At 38.6% G+C, this 12123-nt stretch overlaps 1 long non-coding RNA gene across 3 annotated transcripts; it reads right to left on the bottom strand.

Moving 5' to 3' along the window:
* Positions 1-1011: 1011 nt before the first annotated feature.
* Positions 1012-12077, bottom strand: LOC122564458. Of its 3 annotated transcripts, none has more exons than XR_006315917.1 (4): positions 12007-12077; positions 9975-10068; positions 2895-3047; positions 1012-2285 (listed from the first exon to the last, which is right to left on the bottom strand). It is a non-coding gene; the product is annotated as an uncharacterized LOC122564458 (long non-coding RNA). The 3 variants fall into 3 exon arrangements; XR_006315916.1 differs by lacking the exon at positions 12007-12077 and adding an exon at positions 10966-11526; XR_006315915.1 differs by lacking the exon at positions 12007-12077 and having other exon boundaries at positions 9975-10292.
* Between the last annotated feature and the right edge of the window lie 46 nt (positions 12078-12123).

The raw sequence follows: 12123 nt of genomic DNA, 5'->3' as shown, positions 1-12123 counted from the left end.
ACGAGTGTGAGAACTTTTAATCTGTTTAATGCATTCAGCTCCAGCTAATTTTTAATCAACTCTCCATCTCTGTAATCCAGAATAAAACATATCAGAACAATTATTATAACTATTAATAGCATGTATCATACAATGTTATAATTATAATTCCATAATTGGAATCTAATGAAATATTATGAATTGTTTATTATAGTGGTGTTGCAGGATTAATAATTACCGTGTGACAAGAATATTATTAAAGATTCATTCATTTTAATGATGATGGGTTGATGCAAGTAAATTCTTATTTACAACAAATAATGACTTACATCTCTGTAACGCCTTTAATGGAACAAAATATCCTAAGTCACTGCACATGGTATTATAAAAAAAAATTACACGGAGTTACAGAATGTGATATAGGGCATTCTGGTACAACGTGACAGTTATGTTCCTCTGCAAACTTGTGCTATAGAAAATTGCTATGGAAAACAGTTATAGAAAATCACGCTATAAAAGATTGCTATAGGAAATTGTAGCAGAAAGTTTGTATTATCCAAACAGCACCTACAATACATCAATCGAATTATAGCTGGTTTGTGTTGACAAAACACGCATTATACCAGAAAGACCTGTATTAGGAAATAATTAATAGGAATTAGGTTTTAAGGAGCATCTTAGATTTAAGGTGGAGAGAATTGTGGACAGATTCTCAAGTTTGGTGTGTACAGAGATCTCAATGGCTTGTGCATTTATAAAAGGCTTTAAATGAAGCCTTAACTCTTGACTGAGGTGCACTTTCGTGTGTGGCATCTATGTCCAAAACTATTGGCAATGTGTTGATACAAAGTTTTGAAATTAGAAAAACAGTTACAGTAGCGCCTCAACATATGAACGACCCCGGTTATGAACAGGATTGTACGTAACATTTTGCTTCAACGTACGTACGAAATTCAAAGTATGAACGAAGGTACGAACGCAAAAAGCCCGCGGTTTCATTGTCATTGTTCTGCTTTGCTACACGCACTTTGAATATCCAAACAATGGGAAAATTGATTCAGTTCACAAACTTTTCGGTTCGCAAACCGGGTCCCGGAACAGATTAAATTCGTACATCGAGACGCTACTGTACTCTTCATCTTATCAACAGTCAAAAAGCTTTAATATCTTCCAGGAGAAAGCAATCTGTTTCATTGCCACACAATTCACAACCATCAGCATTCACTATCTTTATCGCCAACACACCGTGGCAATACTAAATACTGTTTGAAAGATGCACTGCAGTAACTCACCATCACCTTCCAAAATTGTAACCTCTATCACCTAAAAGGACAAGGAAGCAGGCCTTTGGGAACACCACCAACAATGAGTTCTCCTCAAAGTCACACATCTTCTGAGCTTGGAACTATATGTTACCATTGCTTCACTGTCAAAATCCTGGAGCTTGCTTCCTGACAGCACTGTGGGTGTCTCTACAGCACAAGAACGGCAATGATTCAAGTAACTACTCAGCACCTTTTGCATGGCAATTAGTGATGGGCAATAAATACTGGCTAGTGACACTCATCTGCCATGAACAGATAATATAACTTTTTTTAAAGCTGCAAAGTTGAAAACTAGTAATGTGACCTGAACAAGTAGCCTTGTTCGAAGATGTATGCATGTGGATATTGAACATACCATTGTTCGAACTAGAGTGCAGTCAGTGAGTAAATGCTCTGTAAATGACAGGTGTATGTCTGAAAACGTCAATGACCATGATTTGCTTACGGGACTTGTGGAGAGCTGATGGTTTCCTCTGTACCTCTCTGCACTTGAACTTGTTTTCTGGTGATTGAATACAGCAGGGTTAGGGCAAGCACTCTGTAAACTGGGTGTTCCCACTCCTTGGCCTTGATGGGAGCACTGGCATTTCACTGGCATGCGTTGAATATTTTCCATCTCACAGCAATACCAGTATGACACACTTCAGGTTAGATGTGTGTAGGAAATTTGTTTACAAGTGTTTTAAAATGTTTCTCCAGTCACAAAATGTCTGTGTTCATGCTGCTGCTTTAACTTCTGGTACCTTATACAGTCTGTTGATTTTTTTTCTGAGTCTATAGCTGAGTCTATAACAATTAATCACAGCAAATAGACAACAGTCACACACAACCAAACACTGAAACAACTGAACAATTCAACTCAAGGGTTTCTTGTACAATCCATATCCTCATCCCCAGTGAAGAAAATGGAATAGAGAGGAAGGGAACAGAGGGTATATTTCACTTTTGTTTGTAGCCAGATGGTGTGTGAGTTTCAGGGACCTGAGAAGAGAAATAGAATGGGAGTTAGGGATGGTCTCTAAATGCCTTGCCAGGCACTCCCACATCTCCTCAGTGGCTTAAAAAAATTGGTCTCACTCGTACCAGTTCCATTATTTCTATTCCCCATTTCCTCTTTTATCCTAAAGTCTCTTGCCTCACCTCACATATGCCAACCACCAAGCTGAAAGTGTAGTTCGTTTTTCAATGTTGACCATTTTCCTTTTATAAAAATATTGCAGTAGAATGCCAAAAGGATCACTTTGACCCTGACTGCACCTGAAGATATAGTTGCAATGCGGAGAGACAGCAGAGCAAGTGGACTTGAAGGATACATCCAACACACCATCAAGGACATGGTCAGTTTTGTGGGTGCCTGAGATTTGTGGGTGTTGTCAGGTTTCTGGGCTTGATCTGATATGGATGGAAATTCTTTGAGATGGAGGAGTCAATGGGTGGATGTTTAAGAGAGAGGAAACTTAGATTATTATAATCATATCCGTAACTCACTTAACCAGTGTTCCAAAATTACATAATTGGTTAGTGCTTAGATAATACAGGCCACTGTATGAGATAGTGGAGGGAACTGCATGTCAAACTGCAGCTACTTACAAACCATGGAGTCCCAAGTCAGACAGTCATAGAGTTCCACTCCACAGATACAAGGCCCTTCAGCCCATCAAGCCTGTGCTTCCAGTCACAAAAATTGCTTTCGGATTTATCCACTGATGAAACTCTATCTGGACTCAATGTTCAAACAACAATCTGTTAAATTAGAAATAGAAGAACAAATAAGACTGAATTGTTTCAGGGGCTGAATTAGCAAAGTCTAAGAGTACAGTCAATCCACAGATCTACCTTTTGTGTTTAGTAATAGAAATGTATATTTAAAGTAGCCATTATGGGAATTAAGAAACACTGAACAGTTCCATCAAAGTTCCTTTGCTCTGTTCATATTTAAAACATATCCTGACTTGATGATAGACTAGCAAGAGAAGCAAGTAAGTACAGTACCCATAAAATGGCCTCTAAAAATCTTGCTTGATCCATCACTTTGCAGACTGCGCCATTGTTACTTACTGTGATCACAAGATGGCAGCATTGAAAAGTTCATCATATTTTGTGATTGTTATTATCCAAACTGTGCTTTTACTGTTTAGCAACAGCAGAGGGAGAACCTTAGCAATGAAATTACGTTCCCATGGTAGAGTCATGCAATGCAAAGAGGCAATTAATCATACTCTGTTAAATAACATCAAATAAAAGCCACTTAATAGATACATTCTGATGGTGAGCAAAACATTCCCTTTACCCAATTACCCCAGTAGACCAAACTGATTGTATGGGATTGTACTAATGCCAAAGATGCAATTTTCTATGAGGAACAGTCCTCATACACTGTACGCTGCCTATTCAGTGGACTGCATACATCAGTATCACCAAAGATCTACAGATGTAAGAGCATTTTATACAGGGAAGTATATAGTAATCAGTGATTTTCCTTTTCTCTCTGCACATTTATTCTAAATCACTGTGGCAATGTCACTTGAAAGTTTTGTAGGGAGCTGCCACACAATATACCAATCCATCCTCTGCTTGGAAAATGTTCTGACATGGAGTCGAGGTCAAAGCTTTCTGACCATTCTGTACCAGTGAAAGAATGTTCTTGCCCTCCTATACTTGTTCATTTTCTGTATTCACATTCTGTATTCATTGGTGGCATGGTGGCTCAGTGGTTCACACTGCTATCTCACAGGACCAGGGTTTAATTCCAGCCACTTCATTAGGGGAAATGTAGAGTGATAGGTCTGGGTGGGATACTCTTCGGAGGCTCGGCGTGGACTTGTTGGGCCAAATGGCCTGTTTCCACTCTGTTTCCATTTCTAATTCTAATATTATGAAATGGTTTGCCTTTCCTGATCCCATCTGTTGCTAGTAAAGCACTACCTAATTGAATGTAACTTTTACTCTGCCCTACTGCTATCTATTAACATGAGGCATATTTCTTTAATGGAAGAGAAAACGACAGATTAGCACTTAAACAGACCCAACACATCTCTGATAAAAACGGCATCAGATTGAAGATAAAAGCCTACAGTCTGACTGGCCACTTCTTCACATTCTGTTCTTTAAGAGAGAAATGAATAAAACCTATAAAACGTTTCTCCAGGCTCTTTGCCACTTTCCAATCATGAACTGACACTGCACTTTTAACTTCTTGCATAAATACTCTTTGACTTGAATCCTATTAGCAATCAAGAAAACATTGTTAGATCTAGAATCACACAAGGAAAAGGTGGGTTACGGTTAGTTGTAAACATAAACTCATCAAATGCTCCTTTGACTCAAGGAGAAAACTCCCCCAAGGTAGAAATACCTAATTCAACTGAAACTGCTGTTAATAAAGTTCCAAATTAAATCTAGCCATTTGGATGCAGAACTGACTTGAAGGTAAAAGAAGGGGCTGGTGGAGTGTAGTTTTGCAGACTGGAGGCCTGTGACCAGTGGAGTGCCACAAGGTGCTGGGTCCACTACTTTTCGTCATTTATATAAATGATTTGGATATGAACACAGGAGGTATAGTTAGTAAATTTGCGGATGACACCAAAATTGGAGGTGTAGTGGACAGTGAAGAAGGTTACCTCAGATCACATGGGCCAATGGGCTGAGGAGTGGCAGATGGAGTTTAATTCAGATAAATGCGAGGTGCTGCATTTGGGAAAGCAAATCTCAGCAGGACTTATACACTTAATGGTAAGGTCCTAGGGAGTGTTGCTGAACAAAGAGACCTTGGAGTGCAGGTTCATAGCTCCTTGAAAGTGGAGTCACAGGTAGATAGAATAGTTAAGAATGTGTTTGGTATGCTTTCCTTTATTGGTCAGAGTATTGAGTACAGGAGTTGAGAGGTCATGTTGTGGCTGTACAGGCCACTTTTGGAATGTTGTGTGCAATTCTGGTCTCCCTCTTATCGGAATGATGTGAAATTTGAAAGATTTCAGAAAAGATTTACAAGGATGTTGCCAGGATTTGAGCTGTAGGGAGAGGCTGAACAGGCTGGGGCTATTTTCCATGGAGCCTTGGAGGCTAAAGGGTAACCTTATAGAGGTTTATAAAATCATGAGGGGCATGGATAGGATAAATAGACAAAGTATTTTCCCTGGGCTGTGGGAGTCTAGAACTAGAGGGCATAGGTTTAGGATGAGAGGGGAAAGATATAAAGGGGACCTAAGGGGTAACATTTTCACGCAGAGAGTGGTGCATGGAAGGAATGAGTGCCAGAAGAAGTGGTGGAGGCTGGTACAATTGCAACATTTAAAAGGCATTTAGATGGGTATATGAATAAGAAGAGTTTAGAGGGCTTTGGGTCAAGTGCTGGCAAATGGGACTAGATTAGGTTGGGATATCTGATCGGCATGGATGAGTTAGAATGAAGGGTCTGCTTCTCTGCTGTATATCTCTATGACTGTATGAAGAAATTTATACAGGAAGAAGCATACAGATGCAAAAAAAGATCCATGTGTCTGAGAACATCCTTGGAGACGCAGTTAATATTCAGTTCATTGCATTCCAGAGAAAGTAAGAATAATAATGCAACAATATAATTATAGGTTTAATATGACACTGATGCACTTCGCTCATTCAGTGTCATGATGCAGTGAAGCGTGTAAAATATGATATAAGAATAATGCTGCTATAATCACACAGCATTCTTTGATAATTAAAAAAAATGCTACCAGTGGTTTGCCCAGTGAAAGGGGGCATGTTTATCTATTGTTACAGTTTTCTGAACTCTGTACATCCCAATCAGTAATTCTCTATTTTATCTGCATGACACCACTTTGCTTTCTTGGTACAGATGCATTTATCAGGGATTTGGTATTTATATTCTTTCTTTATGTTTAGCAATAGGAATCATTGACATATCAAGCGTTAGTTGACAAATGTGCTGCTCAGATTCAGGCTTTGAAAACATTATATTGCAGCCCTGGGAGTACACTGTTGATACCACAGCTGGGGCAATTACACCAAAAAGCACTATTTTCTTGTTAATGAGGATATGTATGAGGATCCCTCAGGATCTTGCATGCCTCCAAATTAGCAAAACAGTCAGACCTGCTGCTAAAATCTCTTTGCGCTAATGTTTCATGTATTTTATCTGCCTGCCTACAGTAGATATTGGAAAATCATTGGCATTTAACCTTCAGAATTAAACATACAAGTTCCTTTCTCCTCTAATCCTCATTGTTTGTGACCAGCATTTGTGGTGCAGCAGAAACGTGGAACTGTTCCAATCTTCAGTTTGGCATCAGTGATCAAATTGCAGAACTAAGCACAGAATGTAAAATTATTCAATTAAAAATCACCAATAAGTAAAGGTTATTAACCCCAACCTATTCAAAGATCACACTTAACATCTCTGCTCATTGATTCCAACAATCTATTTAATCTTCTGAGTAGTTCCAGAGGAGAAATACAAGTTTTGGTTTACGGCTCTTCGAGTAAGATGTCAAATCAAAGACTGTGAGTGTATCTTGATGGCACAGGCATTATTAAAGATGCTCTCAGATAACAATGAAGATGATTAAGGTGTTCCTTTGATACTTAGACAATATTTCTCCCAAAGAAAAATCACAAAGAAAACAGATGAACTTATTCTGTTGCTTGTAGAATCATGACTTTGGCTGACTGGTTGATTGCATTATAAAGTTCAAAGTCATTTATTGCATGGCACACTGGGGCACTCTTAAGAGTTTTGGTATGGCATTTTGGAATTTCTATTTTTCTTTGGGAGAATTTTTTGCAAATATATCTCTGATGTCCAAATTTAGTCAAAGAAATTATCTTGTATTTATGTTACACTTTATGCATCCCTATTCAATCCACATACTGGCTATGGTGATTCAGTGTTACCCTCCATCTGCATGTAACCATATGTCTCTCTCTAAAGGAGAAAGGTGCCTGAGGTCTTTTGTGGACTGTGACTGCTCATAATATGTCCTCATAATATCACAAAATACCTCACAGCTAAAGAGTTACTGTTGAATAGCATGCATAAAATGTAACTGCCAATTTACATACAAGAGCCACAAACAATACATGTATAAAGGAACAATCATGCAACCTTTGAGAATCTATTTTTGCATTAGAAAGATATGAATATCAAGTTCTAAAATTCTACCTGGTTCAACAAGGAAGCAAGACTTTCACATCTACACTGGATTCCCACATTAAGCAGCCAATACTTTGTGACCTAGAATTGTCTGCTGCAAAATGTATCATTTTCCTCTCAACTGGGGATGGGTCATTATTAGGTTGTCGCCAATGACATTAACATTCTCAGAATAGATTGAACAAAGAGTATTCTGCTCAATAATTGGTGTATAATAGTTTTGCCTTTTCTGAGCAGCACTAATACAAATTAAAACTGTATGTCAAAATAAAAGCAAAATACTATGGCTGTTGGAAATCTGACGTGTAAACAGTAATTGCTGGAAATGTTCAGCAAGCTAGGTTCCCAAGAAAAGTCAATGTTGGACTTGACATATTAACTCTATTCTTTCTCTATGATGCTGCCAGTCCTACTGAGATTCTCCAGCATTTGCTGTTTCTATTATAACTTTACATCGGTCTATTAACTTCTCTAAATGCAACTTCACATTCAGAAGAACTAAAATATCATTGTTTCTGCACTTGTTCAGTTCTTATTAACGTTAAAGAAAATTATTTTTGTAAGAATACATTTATAACTTTGTAATTTTAAATTTGATGCGGAGGGAAAACACCTTTTAACACTATATTAATTTTATTGATTTGCATTGTTGAAGCCCACAATTAGTTGAATCATTATTTCATTTTAATCTTCATTAGTATGGAGCTCTGCTAAATCATCTAAAGCGTGGAAAAATTGCAGGATGGTGTTGCTTCAATTGTGTCCCACAATGATTGTTCTGTCTAATATAGCAAATTTAATTTCAAGGAGTGTTGCACTATGACAGTTTGAGGCTGAATGTGGACACCTATATCCAGTATAGAAAATAACTGGAGATTGTTATAGCTCGTGCACTGGAAATTGGATATGGCAAATCTACAAATCTGCATAAAATCATAGAGAAACATTAACCTTTTAATTATCATAGTTGGCAGATTGGAACTTACCTATTACAAAGAATAATTAAAATTACAATTGATGACCTTTTATAATGGTAAGTCCAACTGAATAAATCTCAAAGCCTGGCAATGGCAACTGAGAACTAACATTTACAAACATCTGAGGAGCATAAAATGCTTTTCTTAATCTACATATCAGGAGAATTAGCTGTACCAGGAAGGAAGAGAGCTTTTAACTTTCTCTTAAGATGATGACTAACGAGGGTGACACTCCTGTTCTCCCCCGATGAGGATTTGTTCACATTGATCTCTGAGTCACATTTGGCAATAGTAACACTGAGCTGTTATTCTGTTTAAATTGCCAAAGGGGATTGTCAATAAAATGTTTGATTTTTTTAAAAAAACAAGTGATCATCATCTAGACTCTTGATCATTTAAGTTCAACATCTCAGATCTTTGCTGTTCCTGGCAAAGGAGACTTTCATTCTATTAAAAAAACACACAGAATGCTGGAGAAACTCAGTAGATTTTGGCAGCATCTGTGGAGAGAAACAGAGTTAATGATTTGAATGGTATGACTCTTCTGCATTAATGCCCTATGCTTGTGTGATGGGTTCAGGTGCAATTGTAGGCCATCCTGAGGAAGCGTCCGCACTCTACAAAGATGGCTTGAAAGCTGTGACCATAGTTGACTTCTAAAAATTCTAAAGCCTTCAGAACATGTCTCGCAATGCCTTCATAGCCCAGCTATAATGGCAGTGCCCACTTTCCCCAATGGAGACCCACTGACTGACTGCTCGGCTTGTCTTCCTTGCTTGGAAGCTTACTCTGAAATTAGACAGGGTTGAATATCAAGTAGTTGTTTGACTACTCTTGTGATTTAGTGGAATTGACCCTATCCCTGGGCAAGGTGAACCAGGTTTAAGTCCCCCTTGTTTTAGAGGTGTGTCATATCATATTTGAACAGGATGATATTTGTCAGGCAAAAGGACAGATCTCATTTTAAAATGTTGCCAGAGAATTTTTCCCAGCAAGTCCAGTGCATTAACAAAATACCCATCCAGTTTCATAATCCAATTCACTGAAAAGAGTTCGGTAAATGAGGCTTGACTTCTTCACTTTTACCTTCATCCACAGCATCGCTTAATGGAGCCAACCAGATTGTGAAGTAAAAACAAGATTCTGATCTTTTCCTTTATTGGTAGGTTTATTTAAAAGATGCAGCAATACAGATCTCAGTCTCCTAACTAGTAACACAGTGTCCCAGCAGACTCGCCTTATAGGTGCACACAGTCCTTAATCAAACAATGCTTCTTTTTTCTGTTTACGTTGATGAACCCAACCATTTTTTAAAAAGAGTTATGCAACTGCCTGTTGAGTGTTATATCCCAGCTAAGCAAAACAAACTGTTTCTCTCCTTAATATTTATGCTGCCCACCACATCTTGGTTTCAATACTTTGTGCTTGGCATACTTTGACAAGGTCATGTTTGAATTACTGTGTGCAGTTCTATTCACCCTACTTTTAAAAAAAGGGGATATTATTAAACTAGAAAGAGTGCAGAAAAGATTTACTAAAATGTACCTGGACTGGAAGGTTTGAGTCATATGGAACAATTGGATAGGCTGAGACTTTATTCCCTGGAGCGTAGGTGACTGAAGGTTGATCTTGTAGACGTCTGTAAAATCACAAGAGGCATAGATGAGATAGATAAGAAAGCCAACAACTTTTCCTCATGGTAGTGGAGTCTAAAACTAGAACGTATAAGTTTAAGGTGAAAAGGGAGAGATACAAATAGTCCAGAGGGATAGCTTTTTCACACATAAGGTGGTGAGAATCTGGAATGAGCTGCAAAAGATCGTGGTGGAAGTGAGTACGATTTTGTCACTTAAGAAATATTTAGACAGGTACATAGATAGGGTAGGTATGAAGGGATGTGGACCAAACACAGGTAAATGGGACTAGTTTATTTGTGAAAACTGGGTGGCATAGGCAATTTGGACCAAAGGGCCTGTTTTCCTGCTGTAGACCTCTAATACTCTATGATTCAATGACTCTATATGTAATATCTCTCACTCAACATCGTTTGTTGAAACCAGCCCTGCCCTGGCATCACATAGTACAAGAATAATGTAATTTCTTCCAAAACGTAGGAACACTGACACTGATACCCCAGAAAGGACTTTAGAAGTATGCTGCTATAAAATGATATGACTGCTTTGCAATAGACTTATTAAACAAAAGTAACAAAATAACTGTGGATGCTAGAAGTCAGAAACAAACCAGAAATTGCTGGAAAAACTCAGCAGATTTGGCAGTATCTGTGGAGAGAAAGCAGAATTAATGTCCAGGGCAAAAAGAGCTTATTAAACTAGCAATAATAAAAACCAGTAATTGTAATGTGATGTGACGTGTGAGATTTCTGTTATATTTTCCAAAAATTTCCAGTGAAGTACAAAATGACTGGAAAGGAATAATGGTGCTGGAAAATTACAACAGTGATTCAGTAAGACGCTTGGCCTGTGAATTATTTTAATAACTTTTTTTCTCTCCCGTACTTTTATTTTAAACTTACATTTGTGTGTTTGACAGCAAGGCTCAGTTAGGATGAAGTTCTACCCCACAAAAAGGAACAGAAATGCCACTGTCTGGCACTTTCTGAAGGATTCAACGGATGGGAATACCTTCCATCTATCTCGAGGTCACAGACATTGTGCTGTCATATAATTGTGCCATTAAATCAATAATTCACTTTATAAAACTAAGAGGTGCTAATCACTCATTCGCTTGCATCCAGAGAAGGGGCCGCGTTTGAAAGGTGATGTTACTCTTGAGTATCTGGATGCTGTTCACGCAGCTATTTTCAAGCTGATCGAATCATCTGTTGAAAGTGCAATATGCGTGTTTGATTACCATGGGAATAATGGAGCTGCTAAGGCATCAACCGGCAATTCTTATCCGGTTAGCACATGGGACTTCAGTAAAACAGTTGGAGTGAAAGCGTATCTGGGAGGGAGGGACAAGGGGCAATACTTATCCAGGATCCTCGACGGAGACTTGAGGTAATCGGATGAGAAACTGCAATTCTGGGTGTGTATTGATCTGAAACTGACGGCGGTGCTGCGCAGTTTCTCAATCTGTTGCATTCTCGAACTGATGCTTTTCGAATCAGTCTTTATATAAACCTCTCACAAGTGCCCATTATTTAATTCCGAATGTCGAATTTCACTGTTTCTTAAGAAGCAATTCGACGCAGTTCCCCGGGCTGTGTTGAAATGATCCGATCACTGTCTGTTCCACAGACAATGTCTCGCTCTCCTTCGGGTCAGACTTGTACAAAACAATCGCATTCCAGTTTGAAGATGTCATCAGTCTCGACACAGATATCGACAAGCATTTGGTGGCAAATGCGAAATGACATTTTATTTTATCTTTTTGGCGTAGCAAGTCAATCTTCTACAGAAATGGTTCAAATGATGCGAATATCTAACAGATAAAGGGGAGTGCACTCACTCACTGGCATTTGCGTCAGTCCTTCCACTGCCTCACAGCTGGGAGTAAAGAAACATGAGTAAATATATAAACATATATAAATAAAATATTTTAAATTACTTACACGTTCTAAGTAAGTGAAGCATTCGATTCAAGAGGCATCGTCCACCCCGCCCCGCACCTCCCCATCATCCATCCCCCGCCCACCACCTCCCCCCATCATCCACCCCCGCCCCCCACC

This window comes from Chiloscyllium plagiosum, chromosome 29 (assembly GCF_004010195.1).
Source record: "Chiloscyllium plagiosum isolate BGI_BamShark_2017 chromosome 29, ASM401019v2, whole genome shotgun sequence".
NCBI classification, from domain to species: domain Eukaryota; kingdom Metazoa; phylum Chordata; class Chondrichthyes; order Orectolobiformes; family Hemiscylliidae; genus Chiloscyllium; species Chiloscyllium plagiosum.
This window is presented reverse-complemented; position numbering and strand designations above follow the sequence as displayed.